The sequence below is a fragment of the Oryctolagus cuniculus genome, chromosome 6 (assembly GCF_964237555.1).
Source record: "Oryctolagus cuniculus chromosome 6, mOryCun1.1, whole genome shotgun sequence".
Classification (NCBI taxonomy): Eukaryota; Metazoa; Chordata; class Mammalia; order Lagomorpha; family Leporidae; genus Oryctolagus; species Oryctolagus cuniculus.
In genome coordinates this window covers 54,468,641-54,488,706 of record NC_091437.1, presented here as the reverse complement: position 1 = coordinate 54,488,706, position 20,066 = coordinate 54,468,641, and the positions used below count along the sequence as shown (strand labels likewise).

Sequence of the window (20,066 nt, the reverse complement as noted above, 5' to 3'; positions counted from 1 at the left end):
TGTTTCCATTAAACCATGTGTACTTGCGTGTGTGTGCGTGCGTGTGTGTATGTGCATGGGCATCTGTGGTTGTCCTCTCTTACACTACTCAAAGTTTCATGTCTGTATTATCCTTCAGTATTGTAGCCCTAGAACCTTGCATATTATTGGCTGTCAATAAATAGTTTGTTTTAAAGGAGGAATGAATAGTCTAGTGTATGGACATCAAGAAGCCAGGTTAGAAAAGTAGTCAGGGTCATATTTCATATGTCTGTGCAAGTCAAGCTAAAGAGCTTGGGCCTGGATTTTATTATATAGCAAATAAATGTTTGGGAACATGGATATAAAATGATCAGAGCTGTATCTCAGCAAATTAATTTTGCAGCATAAAGCCTGAAGTCAAAGAAAGAGAAAGAAAGGGGAGGTGTTTGATTCATTGGTAGGTTATTTCACTATTTCAGGTCTGAATGACCTGATGCGAGTGACAAGAGAGCCAGTACAAATGGAAAGAGAAATATGGAAAAAAAAGGATTAAACAGAAGCAACAGTGAGTGCTTGAGAGGGGAGAGAAATGAAGAAGAGCCAAAAGGAAGGTAGTTGTGAGACTGGTTACCTGTGACAATAGAAATGTCATGAATAGAAGTCAGAAGTCACAGCTACTTGGTGCTTTGGGAAAAGATATGATGAATTCAAACTTAAGACATTGTAATTAGGAATTTAAGGAAGGTATGTTCCACTATGCATTAGAAAACAGCTATAGACTAAGCACATGTTTAAGGAAAAGATTTTCTTTCTCCCAAAATTGGAAGAGGAGGAGTATAAAGCTGAAGTTATGGAAGAGGATAAAAATGAGGAAAAGAAAGGAATAAATCCAAAGTAAAAATTATTATTAAATATGATAAAGAGTTTGAACTCTACATAGAGTATAGTGAAAAATTGATGGTTTTTAAACAAAACAATGATGTAATTTGACTTACATTTTAAAAAGATGACTTTGTATGCTCTAAAGAGAGTGGACTCGTGGTGAAGTAACTGCCAGTCCCCAACAAATCCACAACTCATGACTCCTAACTCTCAGCCTAGTCTACTTCATCAAGGTCTTCCTTCTAAGTCTTAAGATAGAACAAAACCCCATCATTAAGGACTAAAATCTAGAATGTAACTTAAATGATAAAGAGTTAAGTACTCTACAAGTCAGACCAGTATCCTTTTATGAGTTGAGTATCACTTACTAGTAGTCATCACATATCCAGCCTTATAAATTGTTCTTAAAGCTTTTGCCTGGCCCTGACATATGTGTGAATGGCAAACTGAATGAGAATGTTGCTATTCCATGAAACTGAGTTTCTTCTTGGTAGGCTGCTGAAGGCTATACATATTTTCTTCTGAGCTACATTTCAAGTAGTGTTATTGACACTGAAATCTGTAAAATGAGGCTGCCCTTATTCAGTACACAATATCAACTGCCCTCACAAATAGGGCATTTTTGTATCCATAGTGACATGACTCAAGTTACATGTAGAAATTTTAACACTGAGATTTGGTTTTAAGTTCCAAATCATATGGTAAACTTTGTTGATTTATGTACAGAAATCAAGCAAAAAGACTGTTTAGATGGCTGTGTTTATACCGGTCTGGTGTCATGGATCAGAGAGTGGTTGAAACACAGATTCAGTTTCTCTACCTGAGGAACCAGCATGACAGGTTACAGAGCATCCAAGTGAGAGACCCTTACAGGCCATATCTGATCCCATATTCACAGGAAAAATACTAGCCTTTTACTAGTTGGGCTCAACTCTACTGACCAAGTGCTGATTCCATGTTCTTTTTTTATTATTATTTTTAATTTTTTTTTTTGACAGGCAGGGTAGACAGTGAGAGAGAGAGACAGAGAGAAAGGTCTTCCTTTGCCGTTGGTTCACCCTCCAATGGCCGCCGCGGCTGGCGCATCACGCTGATCCAAAGCCAGGAGCCAGGTGTTTATCCTGGTCTCCCATGGGGTGCAGGGCCCAAGCACTTGGGCCATCCTCCACCGCACTCCCGGGCCATAGCAGAGAGCTGGCCTGGAAGAAGGGCAACCGGAACAGAATCCAGCAACCCAACCGGAACTAGAACCTGGTGTGCCGGCGCCGTAGGCGGAGGATTAGCCTACTGAGCCGCGCTGCCGGCCAGATTCCATGTTCTTTTGCTCCCTCCATCAACTGGTTTTGCTGTCTACAGTTGTGGCTCCTAGTTTTCTAAATGCTCTTCATATTGCTAAAGAAACGGCTCTATTTCGTTTGAGCAACTATTACAAACAAAATCAACTGTGTCCTAATGAGTCTTACAGCCTTAGTTAGCACTCTCCTAACAACCCTTCAAAGGTAGATCAGCATTAAAGATGTATTACCGGGATCTCATAAAAGTTAAATATATTTCCTAGGAACCTTCTCTGAATTAGGGACAAAGCCAGAGAAAAGAATTATTACCTCTACTTCAGCCTTAAGGCCATGTTATAAGAACAGACATCCCATCAAACAACTTCATAAATGTGAAGAACCTAATTAGAAAATTAATTCCCAATTATGCATATAGAACACAGTCTGCTAAATGAGGAAGGGACCAAGGCAGGCAAAGTCAAAGCAATGTGGAAATTCTTTCAGTTGGGAATCCTACTTCCTACAGAAGGGTAGAGAAGTGCAGATGAGGGAACAAAATTTATTTTATGGAAAAAGACCCCATGGCTTCATTTCTCTGGCCTTGGGAACTTACATTTTTACTTACAGGAGGTCAGGAAGTCCTATAAGTCTTCTGAGGTTTGGGCCATTTCCCAGGTAAGGGTGGGAATACAGAGGGGGCAAATATAACAAACAAATAAAAAATAACCTTATCAGCCATTCTTTTCAGTAAATAATTCCAGAGTCTCAGTGTATGCATGCTTTATCTATATGACTCAAATTCCATTTGAAAAGCCACAAGATGTACATGCAGAAGAATGCATATTTTATCTCTGAAATACCAAACAGTATTCTGTTCCCTGAGAGACTTTGATATGAATCTGCTACTTATAGAAGGACAAGGGATTCAAAGACAAGAGGATCAAATATATTACATTTGCTTAGGTACTTAATACATTGTTAGCACCCTTAAGGTACATGATAATGACAGTCAGGGTAGCTAACGGGCTCTGGCTCCGGGGGAAAAACAGCAGTTTCCCTCCTGTGTGCATTTTTCCAAGGAAACAGTTACATTATACCACCTCTTAAGTGGGCTTCACATGCAATTAAAAGGAAAGTGCCATAATGGGCTGTGACATAAGAACAAAACACACACCCAGAAAATCTCCTCCTGGTTCATTTTATTTATTTATTTTTGTGAGCACTGAAAATTATCTCTTTGTCAGCCCTGTTGCATGGTTACAATGCAAGGCCTCAGATTGAGGAAATGTGTTCATTAGGAGAATTGCATTACTAGGCAAGGTGCCAGGTTGTGGTGCCTTGTTTGGAAAAGATGACTGAGCTCCCCTGAACCACCTGGCCATCAAATCCCCAAGCATTCCTCAGGCTTTCCAGTCAACTAGGAGAATGTTAACTTGTATCCACAAAGGAAGGGGCAAGAAATTTGACTCTGACTTCAATCCATTAATTTAATCTACTCACAAATCATGGTTGTCCTGCAAGAGACAGATATTCACGGTAATGTTAATCATGAGTTGCTCAGAAAAGAGGTACCAGAGTCTCATATTAAGTCTAAGGAGGGAACTGTCAAATTGCAGGCTGTTCATGACACGAAGCTGTTGAACAATCTGATCCCAAAACCTCTCATTTTATACCAAGGAAAATATCAGCCTCTGAAGAGAGACACAGCCTGCCGAATCAGGAGAGTAGCACGGCAGAGCAAGAGGATCAAAATGGGGGTGCATGCAGGGGGTGGGGGTCTGGACAGAGCCCTTTCCGGCTGCCTGCAATGCTCTAGAAGTTGCCCCAAAGTTCCTCAGATCAAAGTACAGGCAGTTTGGGAGCAAAGCCTTCACACTGTTTCCTAGTCCCTAAAACCAATTTCAACTAGTAATTAGCTGATTCCCGACATCAAAAGGTGAGACATCCCAGGAGGAGCTGAGCAAGATCAAAGCCTACGGTGAGGGTCCCGCTGCACATCTTCTACCCTCCGCCCTCTCTCCCAGACAGACATCCATCCGACTGCAGCAAGTGAAGAGTCGCACTGCTTCTCACCAGAGACCAGCATCAAACAGACTTCCAAATAATCTGCTGGAGTTTCCAGGCTCTGTTAGGAGCAAATATGGAAAGTACAAGTGCATGGCCATATGGTTCATATTTCCTAGGATGCTCTAGGTTTCTAATATTCAGCTGTGTAGTTGGGACAGATTGTTGGGACATTGTTGGGACAGATCCCCATACAGGGTCACCATGGTAAAGAAACTCTGGGCAGTGCCCAGCAAGTAATATATGACAAGCAAATGATAATTCCCTTCTTTTGCATGGCAAAAATTTAAAAATTTCAAATTATTATATATTTTCAAAATGTTTTGATGCATAAACCTGTGCACGGGCACACTTTGGTAATATAAAAGACTGCACACCAGGTCTGTGTCTAAGCCTCTGTCTTAAGCTGGGTGCTGGGCATCAGCCTGACTAAGCTGGTTAGTCTCCATGCAGAACGAGCCACAGTTCTCGACGCGTGCACTAAGGCATTTTAATAGGACACTGTGAAATGTACTCGATTAGTTTGGATCCCTGTGCTTTCATTCATTAAATTGCATGACTTTCGTGGTTTTCCACAAAGGTATGTGCACATACAGATGCACTCTAGCAGATCCTGAGAAGTGCCTTTTGGACAGAGAAAATCTGTAGCCAAAGCTTTTACAGGTTTTGTGCCTGAGGCACTCTTTGCAACAAAACTTCAGGGTGACTTGCAGTCAAAATGTGCAGAACAAGTGAATATAGGAGATAAATGACGGGGAAAGTCAAGGCTTAAGTTTCTAAATTAGGAAGGGTTCTGCCAGTAGTTTGAGCTCAAAGTATCTACAACTGAAACTACAAGCAGCACTGACAGCTGAGGGTCAGACCATGGGGCACCTCAGGGGCAGCTGCATGTTACCCATTTCCTTGTTCCTACAGAGTCTCTGCCCTTGAGAAAGAACTCAGTAAATGTTGAATGAACTCAGCACCTTCCCTTTGCAAGATCCTCCTTGTCTCTCTGTTCTGTCACTGAAGCCATCTGCTCAACAGTCTCCGGCAAAGTGTGGATCCATCACCTCCACCAACCTCCTGCCTCTGATAATTTCCATGGCTACTCTGCTATATCATGACTCTTCTGCAGACAACTGCAAAGCTTCAGGAGCAGTCTCCTCATTCCAAGTCACCTAACATACCACCATTAGAGTACTTTCTTCCAAGTTGCATCTCTGTCGTCAACCCTTCTCCCATCCCTAGAACTTGTTAAGAGTTCCATTTTGCCTACAAGAAATTAATAGAGAAATGGCTCCACATCTCCAAACCCTAACCAAATAAGAAAGGACTTTTCAATGACTGCATTCTCTTCTTTTAACTGCAAATAACCTTTATTCTTCTCTGGATTTTGACCCAAACTTTTAAAAAAAAAAGATGGCAGGAGCAACTGGCTTGAATCAGAATACAGCAGTACGCTTTTCAGGAGCCACTTGCCTGGCCATAGTCCTCCCACTCCCAATTATATGCCTGACTCTGGCATTGAACATCTTTTACATTTTAACTTTACACATGTGCTATTATTTTTCTTAACATAGGAAGACAAGAAAGAGGGAATTTTCTCTTCATTGCAAGGTCTCTCTCACCAATAAGCCTAGTTCACTCATTAATATTATCTGCTTAGCTGCAGCACATCCCTGAGTTTGTGATTCTGCCCCACAGCACCTGTGTAAGTGAAGCATAGCAGAATGTCTGCCTCTAAGGAGAAGTGAGCCCTAACCCAATGTTTCAGCACCAATTGTCTTATTTTCTAAGGTTCAGCTTGGTTTGTTTTGAACTACCTCTTGTATTTTTACATTTCTCCTTTCTTTGAGTATATTAATGGAAATAACCATACCTCCACAGCATTTAGTAACCTCTTCCAGAAATAAGCCAGCTCTTCGATAAGGACCCACTACACTGATACCATCAGAAAATAATACCCAAGGATAATAACACAAACCTCTCGAAGAGAAGAATAGCTATGATAGCTATGAGGTGAAACCCATTACTTGGAATGAATATAGGAAAGGATGATTTGTTCCAACAGATATATGCTTGCTTTTTGTTTTTCTTTTTACATATAGCTCCTTCAGGAATAACCTTTGTGAAAAGATAGAGATATCAAAGTTTAACTTTTTGACCTTTCTTTCTCCAAACTAACATTGATAAATACTGTGAAACTCCTATTTATGGGCCTTCCACTGAAGAGCTTATGAAAGCATTCTTTAAAGCTCTGTTGTCTGCTTCCTTTTAATCCTTCATGTTTACTAAAAAAAGAAAAAGAAAAAAATTCTGCTTTCTAAATTACTTGTCTCTGACAAAAGGAGACAAACACACGAGCGTTATTCTGTGAAGAACATCAAAGAAACTCGAGAGACTGAGGGAAATTTTCTGGTTGATTTTCAAGGTTGATTTTATTGTGACTTGCTGTGACTCCCTGTGGCAACTCAACAGGCCTAATCCTATCTGTTGGTGGCACTACCAGGATCTCCCACCGCCCACCCTCCCTCCATGTTTGAACACTGGGTTTTCCTCCTGGCTAGCACCTCTTTTCATCCCAATTTTCAACCCAATTTACACTGATTCCTTCATCACTCCTGCCCTGAGTCAGTTGTTTCAAGAGTTTACAAAAATGAACATTCTATTGTGCTTAAGAAAAGGTCTCCAATGTAGAATGTACCTCACTTGGTAAATTTAGCTTAATACAAGGAAACCTCAGAGATCACTTGATTTGTTCATGTAGTTGAACAGCCGGTAGCAGCAGAAGGGGTGGATCTGCTGTCCATCATTTCGAAAGACAATTTAGTGTAATTGGTAAGAACGCTACCTTTAAATTTAAAGAGAGCTACAGGTAAGTCCGGGCCCTGACAATTATTAGCTATGTGATTTTGGAAAAGTTATTTGACCTCTTTGAGTCTCAGTTTCTTTATCTGCCAAATGGGAACAATGAAAGAGTCATCATTAGGCATTTACAATACTGTTCCCTCCAATGTCTACAACACAGTGCCCGATACTTCACAATGGTAGCTAATATTCACCGAATGTGTAATACTTCTTTTAATATTATTGTTCTGCCACCACAAATCCACCTACTGTCGCCTTACAATTCTTTGGAACAGCTTGAGTCTTGAAATTCATTCGATACTTGGAGGCACTTCTCCCACTTCAAAGAGAGGAAGATAACATTTATCCCATTTAAAATAAAAAGTGGAAAAAAATAAAAAGCCAAATGCTACAGGAGAAAAACAGGAGATGAAAGCTCAGGTTGTAAGGACATTTTTGCTTCTCCAGGAATCTCGTGTGGAACACCCATTACCAAGCTGGTTTAATTTGTTTAGTTAATAAACTTTATATGACCCATTTTTATTTAGCATGTGTACTAGAAGCTTTTTTTATATAATTTCTGAGTCCACAGTGGCATGCTTTTCCTGAACATTTATGACATTCCACAACTCAGCTTCCAAAGAAACCCATTATGAAATTAAATGAATCCAGGTGGATAATTTGAGAGGGTAACTATATTGCAGGCAGCAAAGACAATATGTAAATATTACAGCAATCTCTCTGACACGGTATTAGAAGATGAAAGAAAATGAAATCAACAAACTATGAGATACTGAATTAATTTACTTTCAAATATTAAAAGTAATGAATCTTTTTATTTTCAGATTCCTATGACTCATCTTAATACTACGATAATTTTTAACTCCATTATATCACTTAACACATATTTGCATCACAACACTCTCCAAATGAATGTCTAGCACTTTTTTTCAACCACAGTTTGCCAGAAATTATTTTTATCCTTTCACCATTCTGGATTTCAACAGAATATGGAGAAATTAGTTCTTCAGTAGTGAAAAGAGAGAAGCCAACACTTAAGAGATGTTGCCTTTTTCAATATGAACAAACAACTGACAAAGAAAGCATGACTGGACAAGTCATCATGGAAACTACAGAGAAGACAACCGTTCTGCATCTGGATCTCCTTCACTGTTTACTGTAAATATGTTACCCCCAGCTGTTGTGGGTATTTGGGGAGTGAACCAGCAGATGGAAGATCCCCCTGTCTCTCCCTCTGAATCACTTTGCCTTTCAAATAAAATGAATATGTATTTTAAAAAAGAAACACAGGAGCCAAAATTAGTGCTCACATGATTAAAAATGATTGCAGGGCAGGCTTTCTATCAGGGTGAACTTAAAAAAAAAAAGGACTTTTCTTTCTTTTTTTTGGCAGTGACGCATGAGGGCGATGTCTTCAGAGGGAATCTTAATGTCTTAAGCTTATCCATTAAGTGCTGGACATGCTGTATCACTGTAAAGCCAGGTGATTTATTTATAGAAGAGGTGTCCAACACCCTCTTCCATAGGTGACATCGTCTCACCACGGCGCCCCTTCCTCATATCCATACAACATAGGCTAAGGTGGCCTTTACAGCCATAAACTTAGTGAGCCACCCAACTGCTGTCAAGGAGATGAGTCCTTGATCCCTTCTCTGAGTTCACTGAGTTACACCAAGCATTGCATTTCCTCTACTGAACAATGCTCCATGTCCAATCCTTTTGCAGTTTTACTATAGTTTTGTTTGTCTTAAATGTTTTTATTTTAAGCTCTGCTATGATTCTTATACTGTATTCCACAGGAATGATAATGAACAATGGTACTATATGATAAAAAAAACGAAAGTTCACAACAGGCTCAGTTGACTGTATATAAACACACATGTCTACATATTTGTGTGTAGGAAGCATGACAAGTAGGCAGGAAAAGAGAGCTAGCTGTATGTCTAAGATACACTTGGTGCAGTGACTTTGGTCTTTCTGTCAAGTCTGCACAGTTGTCTCGGTGGAAAAGAGCTCATTTTGTACACAGTTATCCATGCTGACACTTAGGTTGTCACACAGTCACGTGCCACATAGTGTCATTTTGGTAAACCACAGACAGCAAACATGACAGTGATCCCATAGAATATACTGCCTATGATATGACAGCCATCTTAGCTTGTTCAAATACACTCTATTATGTTTGCACAACAATGCAATCTCCTACAAATGCACTTGACAGAACATAATCTTGCTGTTAATTGATGCACCACTGTATTTTGAGATCAGGCCCCTCTTCTCATGGTCACCACCTCCTCTTCATTTCCTCAATAACTGATATTTTGGAAATGTGGAAGTGCATCCAAGGAATAACAGGTGGAGAGGCAGAAAATGACCTACTTGCTGCCTTCTACCTAAAGGAGGAAGAATGCTAGTGGGTTTGTCAAATTCTCTGTTTTATTTATTCCTCACAACAAAGCAGGTATTTATCTTTTTCTTTTTACTAGTAAGGAAGATAAAGCTCAGAGAAAACTTACAAACTAGTCTAGGTTAACTGAGCTGTAAGTGGAGGAGACAGATTTGACTCAAACACCTACTTGCTTCATGATGAAAACTGATTTTGATGCTCAATAACTTTTATTATCTTAGTAAACTTTAGTAAACCATTTTAGCAGTAAGTTATACTGCCCCATCAATTTCAAAAGGATTGAGATTAAAAAGCAGAAATCTGGAAGAAAAACCAGCAGGACTTCAAGAAAACCAAATATTGTTTTGTTGTTTATCCTGATCCATCCTGATAAATTCCTTTCTTTCTCATTGAACTGCCGCACTGAAAGGAGTGTCTGTAATTATAAAAGCCTTCTTCTGTAATCAGTCATGATATGCAAGGATAAATTATTGGTCTCCCAGCTCATTACAGGTAACTACCCTCCATTTTTTGTTCGTTTCTGTGAGCATTCCGTCATGGGCATACATAGAATACACACAGATACAACTCTGACTTTTTAGGTTTTGATGCTATACTGATTTTTCAGTCTTACAATGAACTTCTACGAACATGCTTACGAACACAGTATGGACTCATAATTAAGATTCTTGTTTATGTTATCAAAATCATTGAAAGCAAAGTTTCTCAGATGTGAGCATGCATCACAACTCCCTGGGGAGCTTGATGAAACACAGACTAATCAGCTGACTCCTGGAGGTCTGAGGTCTCCCAGGGATTGTGCATCTCTGATCAGTTTCCAGTTGATGATAGGATGGATGGTTTGAGGACCATTCTTTGAAAAGTACTCCCTTAAGGCAAAGAATACTCACACACACGCATACACGTATATTTTTTCTGTTTCTATTTCTCTTGCTTTACTCTATAGGTAAGAATATCTTTTCTAACTTCTATGGAATTTCAATATCTGAATGCATATTTAGGGGTAAACATATCAAAGATTTAATTTTACTTTATACTATGTTGCTAAGTGACATCAGGGTCTTGGTTAATATCATTTCAAACTATGTTTTTCCATTTGCCAAGAAAATTTGCTGCTTTTGCTATTGTTCTTATTTGGTTCTCACAACCACTTACTTGCCTTATTGAACATGGTTAATATAATACAATGATCTACAATAGAGGTGAAATAAACAAAGCATAGTCAGATTAATTGACTTGTCTATATAGCTAGAAAGGATTGAAATTGCTATGATTTTGATTCAAACTTTAAAATTTCTCCAGTATGCAAACCATGTGTATAAATACATAACCCAATAGGCACAGCCAGACAGATAAAATGAAGTCAGGTAGCACAACAGCAGTGCACTGGGCCATGAGATAGGAAACTTGGAACCTAATTTCCTAGGTCTGCTTGAATAGTTTATATGCTTTTGGTGACAAAGTATGGATTTAAACAAACTCTTCTATAAAATAAGGGGTAGACCAGATAGCTGTTTTGCATTCCAGCTTATTTGTTTAGTAATCAGTATAGATTTATCACATACTGGGCACTATTTTAGGTCCTGAAGTTAAAGAGATGGGTGAGATGAATCACGTAACATTTTTTCATATCATGAAGCTGAGAGTCTAAGTATAGAAGAGTAAATAAACCAACCAGCTAATTTAATAAAGTGATGAGTGTGTCTTTAATAAATAAAGCATGGTGAGATGATAGAGAATGTCTGACCAAAGTACTATAATAGTTAAAAGTCAAGGCTTCCCTCACGGAAGGTGATGTCTGAGGGAAACTCCGGTTGACAAAAGTGAGCTATCAACATAGAGTGACTAGGAGCTGCAGAAAGTACATAAACCCAACATTGTAAACCAGGTTGGTTGTTATTTTTAACAAAACAGAAGATGATCAGTATTCGGGATCCAGCTGAGTAAGAAGCAGCAAGTGACAAAGTCAGAGTGGTAGGCAGAGCCAGGATCTTGAATGGCATGATAACAGCTTGGAAGGAAAGACCTGACTTGATTCAAACTAAGTCGACTCACTGTTTCCATTGGCACCGAGTAAGTATATAAAAAGAGCCCACTCACAAATAGCAACCAATTTCAAACATTCTGACCTTTAAATAAATGTTTTCCCCTAGTTTATTTAGCATGTGAATGAGAAAATACAAATTAATATGCCAGCCAAAACTGTGTCCTCACCATTGATACTTTAAGGATATTACTAAGTATTATAAACACGGGCAACTCAAATAATAATTAGGGGGAAAATCATATGGAAATTGCTAACAAACTCATTAGAGTGTGCTTAATTATTGCAGTGAAGGGTTAGCAAGAGGATTGGAGCTTACGGAATAAATCTGTTTGCACATGGATTGATATGCTTGTATCATAATTACTCACAGCTGTTGGACTTTCTAAGTTTATTAGGAACTTAATTCCAAAACTTTCATGCTGAAAAGATTTTCTGAGAGAGAAGTGTTAGCCTAGTGCCAGTAATGTAAGCAGGGAACATTTTTCTAGCAATTCTTTTCAGCGATTACTTACAAAGTAACTACAGATCTCCTCATTATACATAATGAAGTGGATCTGCTCATTTTTGATTTTCACACACTTTGCAGAAAGAGCAAGTCTCCTGATTGAAACTGCTGAAGCCCTGTGATGAGACGTGGTGTGTAATATGTATTCCAATTACAAAACGATCTCAGAAAACAGGCTTGATGCCTGATGTATTCATTTGAAAGCAATTCTTGGCTAAATTGATCTTTAAATAATCTATCTATATGCTTGTTAATTTAATAGATCAACTGACATCAGGAGAAGACAGGAGTGCTTCATCCTTCACACTCTATCTTAGAGTTGACAACCAATTCCTCTTGGTGATTCATTTATTACACTTTATAAATTAGAAGAAATGTACTGGGTCTCTAAAAGACAACTGAAGCTTTGCCTGATAGTTTTTTTTTTTCTTATCAACCATCAATCAGAAAATTAATAATGTGCTTAGGCCAGTAATTTTGATCCCACTCTAATTTTTGGTCTGTTTAAATGATGACTGCTGTTCTGCCTTAAGGTGCTGTTGACATAAATGAAGTGATGATTTGTGCCCAAGCTATGTCCTTTGTTTGTAAGGTCCCTTTTCAGACCAGCTTTTGATAGTGCTAAGATTATCTGATGGGGAGAATTAAATAAAGGGAACAGTATCTTAGAGACAAAGGGTTACCACAGTCAATGAATTTGCTAGTATGCATGCATACAAGCACACATACTGCTCTGTCCACACAGATCAAAACATAGTATTTTATACTTTAGACTTTTTATTCTCGTTGCCATATATCCTGCATTTAAGCCTTTCCAATTGCTCTTATGTTTCCCCAATACTTACTCTGGACCATCATATAACCGTGCCTATGTCCGTTTCATTCCTCCTTCATGGGATGCCCTTCCTTACTTGAGTGAAAATACTTCCCCACCTTCCTCGACAAAAATCAACATCTTATTCTATGAAAGAAGCTTGTCTCACTGCATCCCTGGCAAAGTCAAATGCAAAAAAAAATCAATTTTGAAAATTAATATATTGTCAATTTCAGTACAAATAGGAACAGTAGCATCGCTTCTCGGCCTTTTGGCTAAGATCAAGTGTAGGAACAGTAGCAATCCTAGTGATAGGGAACACTTATGGAGATCTTACTCTGTGTTAGGTAGTGCTCAAAGTCTTTGCATACTACCAACTAATTTAATCTTCATAATAGTGCTACTATGTAAGTGATTTTATTCTCACCTTTTTGCCTTTGACCAAGAGAAGCAATCAGAGATCAAATATTCTGTTTTGAGTCAATCAGATTTTAGGTAGACTGAGTCACATATTGGACCCATTTTGGCTTCTGAATCCTGTCTCTTAGCTCCTGCATTGTGCCACAGACCAACCTTGTAGGGTAGCTGAAAGCATCAAGCCCTAGTATAATGCTTCCAACAGTTAAAGAAAATGTGACTATTTTGCTATTATATGTAACATGATGGTTACTACAAACAAACTAAAAGTAATGATTAATAAACACAATGCTATAAAGATTCTTTTTATATATTAAATCACTGTATCATCTCAGTTCATTGTCTAGAAGTCAGTAGACACAACTTTTATGCATGAGTCCACAACTCATATACATGACTATTGTGCAAAATAAGTATTCAATAAGGAAATAAATGAATGAATAAATGAATGAACTAGCTAATCCAAGAAGCTTCTGGATAGGTTTTTCCCTCTCCTCCATGGTTCCCTGAGGAGCAATACTAAATCCTTCAAAAATCAGACAAATATTAAGCCACTGAAGCATGGATTAAATCAACTTTTCCCCTTCCATTTCAATGAGCTATTATTTAAAAAAATAAAAACTCTCAAAGCAATATTTTTAAAAGTCTACATCCTGAAGTAAAACACGAAAATTATCTGATTAATGCAGATAGCCACTCACCAATTTACAATCTTGAACTCAAGAGAATCATTTAGCTAATTGTATAGGTGATTATTATGCTTTTCACAGAAGTGTGTATCATGCATTTAGAATTTTTAAATTGCATCTCCAAAAGAATCCTCTTAAATCTAATTATTGTATACTCAGACTTTTCCATAATCAGCCAAAAGATTTATTTATTTATTTACAGACAAAAAGCTTTTAAATATGTGGAAATCCTCTTGTGAGGTGAATTAAACATTTTAAAATTAAATAGACTTTTAAAAACATAGATTGAAAGATACATTAAAATAACTGGTCCATGAACAAAAAAACCCCTCTTCTTTATATATTTCTTGACAAGCATATAAATTGAAATGTGTGTTCATTAAAAAAAAAAAAGGCCATATCATAACTAATAAGGCCGGCGCCGGGGCTCACTTGGCTAATCCTCCACCTGTGGCACCGGCACCCTGGGTTCTAGTCACGGTCGGGGTGCTGGATTCTGCCCCGGTTGCTCCTCTTGAAGTCCAGCTCTCCGCTGTGGCCCAGGTGCTTGGGCCCTGCACCTGCATGGGAGACCAGGAGGAAGCACCTGGCTCCTGGCTTCGGATCAGCGCAGCACGCTGGCCATAGCGACCATTTTGGGGGTGAACCAATGGAAGGAAGACCTTTCTCTCTGTCTCTCTCTCTCTCTCTCTCTCTAACTCTTTCTGTCAAAAAAAAAAAAAAAAGAACTAATATACTGAGGGAAATCTGGATGATATCTCAGAGAATATTTTGAGATAAAGTGCTGATATGGCTGTTGAGTATGGCTAATGGTTCAAATTTCCACTACTGTGATTGGTGATTGGTTCAAATTCACAGTGTTGCTTCTCTGAGATTGATATAGAGAACATTTTGAAGAAAAAAAAAACAGAGAGAGGATGGGAATAAGGAAAGAATCTTCAGTAGTGTTCTGTTTCTTTCAGTGGTCTTGGGTAGAAACACTATAAAAACTAGTTTTCAGAACTCTATTATTGGCCTTAAATTCATAGTCATATATGTTCATATCTGTTTTCAAAGAAACCACAAACCTACATTATATGTATACCTAATTATAAATTATATTCTATATTACATGTGTTATTATTGCATATGGTGTAAAATGTATGTACACATTTCACAAATATATGAAATAAGTAAAAAGAAGTTCAGTAGTGCCTTCCTATACTACATTTGAGAAACACTGCTCTATGTAACAGCAATGTTAATATTTAAAAGAATAGGGTTTCCCAATTGGGAATTCAATATGTCAGTATCCCATAACATTGTGATTGGCCAAAAATTTAACCATGGACCCATCAACTAAAATCACTGCCCACATTTTTTAGTGATGTTCATAAAAATTTTAGTGATGTTCATAAAAATCTCTTTTTGGCACTCATCTTTATGATTGCAGCCAAAAAAAATCTTTTGAGGACAAATGAATGCTTTAGGGAGGCTTTTAATATACGGAAGGTTTGTTTAACAGTTCCTCCCTGGCTGAGTAAGTTGAGGGAACTTAGGGGATTCAGGTGGGATTGCTTAAACTTAAGTACATGGGAAAAGAACTTTATTTACAGAGCTATCAATTTTCTTTAGGAAGCTGGTACTGCAGAGAGAACACTAGACTATGAATCAAAAATTGTGGGTTCCAGCACTGGTGCTGATTTCCACATGGAAGCTACTGGATAGCCCTGACCAAGTCATTTAACCTTTTTTAAGTCTCCATTAAAAACCCAGTAAAATTCTTCCCTTACAGCTCCTTCTATATACTTGTTTATATGCTAGCCTGACTAATTAATCCCAACTCTGGTAAAATTTCAAAGAGAGAATTCCCTTTCTAGACATTTTTTTCTAACTTTATGGATTTTTTTTTTTTTTTTTTTTTTGGCAGGCAGGGTAGACAGTGAGAGAGAGAGACAGAGAGAAAGGTCTTCCTTTTTCCGTTGGTTCACCCCTCAAATGGCTGCCACCGCCAGCCGATCCGAAGCCAGGAGCCAGGTGCTTCCTCCTGGTCTCCCATGCAGGTGCAGGGCCCAAGGACTTGGGCCATCCTCCACTGCACTCCCGGGCCACAGCAGAGAGCTGGACTGGAAGAGGAGCAACCCGGACAGAATCCAGTGCCCCAACCAGGACTAGAACCCAGGGTGCTGGCACCACAGGCAGAGGATTAGCCAAGTGAGCCACGGCGCCGACCGCTTTACGGAATTTTAATATTTAAGTTTAATATTTAAGTGTAGCCCATGCTAAGTATCAGTAGAATTTGCTACTTGTAACAGTCATCATCTGTACATACTTCCAGGGACTTCCTGGGATGCAATCAAGCTCCCAATATTCATTAATAAGTCTAAGTGCCATAAACACAGAACAGAAGTCATGGTTTTCAACTCACTGGATCATCAGAGTGACTTATTGAGTTCATTTGAATCCCACATCTCTATCCAGCAGTTTATGATTCAGGGCATCTGAGCCCCAAATTTACTTCCAAGCCTAAGTTTTCCACCCACCAACTTCAACAGGAAACAGATGCAGTTACAACACCCATGACATTCATAATATGGAAACAAACCAGTTACTCAGGAAACGCCCAGCTATTCCTGATAACACAAGGAAATTTCTCTCTTGAGACTGAATCAATGAACCAAAGCAAATTTGCTACTGGTAATAAAAAATACTGCCCTTCACTCAGGGACTGCAAAATGCTCTGCCATATTTTTTAAGATAGATTTCCAGACATGGTTTTGCATACACTAATCAAATTTCTCTTTTGTAAAATTGCACATATAGGACAGAACAGTACCTGGGTCATATAACATAATTAATTAATATTTGTGTCAAGCTGGAAGGAAAAAAGAAGAGAAAGTAGGGGAGGAAGAGAAGAAAGAAGCAAGGAGTACGGTTATGTTAGAATGAGATTTCCAGGAGCCCAGCTAATCCCTACAATGGTTAGGTCACTTGGCGCCACCAATTCAATTCTAGAAAGATTCCTCAAAGCTAACAGTTTCACTGCTTCAAATGAAACACTAACTGATGAAATGAGGTACTGGGGATAAAGCCAGCATTTGCCATGTATGTTCAAGAATATTTTAGCTGGTTTGCTCCAATTATCCCTAAATGTCTTTTAAGAACTTTCCAAATCCCACTCATTTTTCAAGGACTAAGTCAAGATTTTAGTTTTTTTCTAGAAGCATACGTCAACTATTGCAACCCTAAACTTATTTTTCTTCTTGAAACTTTCTGAACTTGTAAATGTTGACAAATGTATCTTACCAGCCTGAAAGGAGTGAAAATCCTTCAGCAGAATGGCCTCATCTGAAAAACCAATACACCTCCAGAATACCTACAGAACTACTCAAGTTCTGCATTTCCATGCCTAGGTTTGGTACATAATCCTAGATCCCAAATATTTCACTCCTACTTCTAACTTGTTCCACTGCTTTCCAAACATTTGCATAGAGCTGTATTTTCTTTTCTTTTCTTTTCTTTTCTTTTCTTTTCTTTTTTTTTTTTTTTTGACAGGCAGAGTGGACAGTGAGAGAGAGAGAGACAGAGAGAAAGGTCTTCCTTTGCCGTTGGTTCACCCTCCAATGGCCGCCGCAGCCGGCGTGCTGCAGCCAGCACACCGCGCTGATCCGAAGGCAGGAGCCAGGTACTTATCCTGGTCTCCCATGGGGTGCAGGGCCCAAGGACTTGGGCCATCCTCCACTGCACTCCCTGACCACAGCAGAGAGCTGGCCTGGAAGAGGGGCAACTGGGACAGAATCCGGCGCCCCAGAGCTGTATCTTCAATACCTTAACCTCAAAATACTAAAAGTTAAATTTCCTTTCCTCTTCGATTGGCTCTTTCAGAGTTGTTCTTTATTACACAATCTAGAATCCTTGCTCAGAAAGTGAGTCTAGATTATGTAATAAAGAACAACACTGAAAGAGTCAATCGAAGAGGAAAGAAAATTTAACTTTTGATATTTGGTCACCTATACTGGTGGGAAGAGACCACTTTAAGATTTAAGGTAAAAAAAAAAGCTGAAGTACTTCAGGATTCATAATTGACTGATTTTTAAAAACTGAGTTGATTTAAATATGGGTGCAGTGACTTTCTTACAGACATGCATATGTATGAATGTTGATTTAGTATGTAGTTCTGAGTGGATTTTGTGATTCTCTACTCCAGTGTCATTTTGGCATTTTATTACATTTATATGTATTCATGTATTTCAAAATAGGCCATGGTATTCACACACACACACAAACACAAACATTTTTCTCCAAGAACTTCCTCATTCTTTAGAATTTGCCTTACATGTTTGGATCCAGGAAGCTTGCCCCATGGGTGTTGTCACTATTCGTGGCACTAGTAACGCCCAGGGGTAGAGACTTTCCATTGCAGATCCTCTTCAAAAGGAAGCCTCTTGAGGCACCAAGAAGCTGGGTGCTGTTTAAAATCCCCCACTTGACTTCTGCAAGCATGAAATCACAGAATTAGGCTCATTCTAAGTCACCTCCCCTGGGCAATGAATAAAACTGCCATCGTCAGCAAGTATGTGTCGGATACGCCCTATGTGCCAGGCATTATGGCAGGTGCGGCAGGAGAAACTGAGCAATACTGATCCAATTCCTGACTCCACAGCCCTCAGAATCAAAAGATAAGGGCATAAAAGTCATCACAATAGCTAAGATATGGAATCAACCCATATGTCCATCAACTGATGACTAAAGAAATTGCAGATATACATGATGGAATACTACACAGCCATAAAAAAGAGAGAAATTCTGTCTGTTGCAACAAAATGGATGCCACTGGAAACCATTATGCTAAGTGAAATAAGCCAAAAAAGACAAATATGTTTTTCCTTATTTCTGTTAACTAACATACACAATACAAAAAATGTAATACATGTAAGCAAAATTGACATTTTGAGATTTGATGATTATTTATAGCCCTTGTCTACACTCTTGAGGAACAGTGGTTTTTCCATTTGCTGGTTATTTAGTGGAGGGTTAAGCTTGTGATTATAAAGCAAATTGAATGAATGTCATTATAAATATTAAAATATAAGAAAGGAGGAGCGAGGGTAGGAATGAGGGAGGGAGGGAAGAGTGGGTAGAAAGTATCATTATACTCTTAAAACTTGTGCATATGAAATATATGTAATTTGTTCCTTTTATATAAATAAAAAGGGAAAGATCACTATCAAACAAAATAAAATAATCACAAGAATTTAATTATAGCCCACAATCTGTGTTTCAAAAGAAAAGGCCAAAATATTTACAACACAGTTCTATAATAATAATAGCTCTGAGGTAGCCTGTGGGTGGGGTTGTGGATCAGGGAGGGCTTTTCTGAGGAAATGGAGTTAGAGTCCAAAGCAAAATTAAAACAGGGAAGATAAAATAAAAGGCAAAGGCCATGGGTGTGTGGTACAGGGTGTGATTTCTCAGGAAAGGTGAGATGAGTCAAAAGGAGAAGCACGGCTTATTAGCAGTAAAAGAAGACAGCCCTGGGGCAGGGGCAGTGGCTCAGAGACTAAGGTGAGTCTGATGAAGAGTGAGGGGCCAGGCCTCCTACAATATGCTGAGCAACTAGGTTTCTATTTTAAAGACAAATGAGAAGCCCCTCGCGAATGACTTGAGAAGCTAAACCACCATGACCCAGTTTCTGCTTCAAAATGATGGATCTGGTTGCAAAGTGGACAACTGATTGGCAGGGCTAAGTGGATGTATGGATAACAGTTGCAGTTTCAACAAGCTCCCAGGTGGCAGCTGAAGGTAAGTGGACAGGGTGGTAGATATGAACACAGAGAACAGAGAGGAGATGGAGAGATACTGGGAAGGTGAATTCATTGGAACTTGATCAAGGCTGATAACAGGGATGAGGGAGAAGAAAATAAAAGACAGCTACACTGCTCTTTACAAAATAAAAAAAAAAGTTTCCTTATCAGCATTTTGAGCTTTGCTCTTAGAAATTTCTTTCTTTCTTCTCAAATCTGGCATCCTCTTACTAAAAATGTGAAAACTCATGAGAGCTATAATCTCATTGCTGCCATTTCTTATGAATGAATAATGTATCAATGATTCCACAATTAGCTAGGACAGAGAGACATAGAAAAAATCCATGGTCTTAAAAGTCAGGTGGGCCAGGGT

At 38.7% G+C, this 20,066-nt stretch overlaps 1 protein-coding gene and 1 pseudogene across 13 annotated transcripts in view; one reads left to right on the top strand and one right to left on the bottom strand.

The window, feature by feature from the left end:
* Positions 1-20,066, bottom strand: part of TENM2 (teneurin transmembrane protein 2) — a 1,294,348-nt gene that overhangs the window by 609,491 nt on the left and 664,791 nt on the right. The window lies entirely within an intron of this gene.
* Positions 13,060-13,229, top strand: LOC127490810 (U2 spliceosomal RNA; annotated as a pseudogene).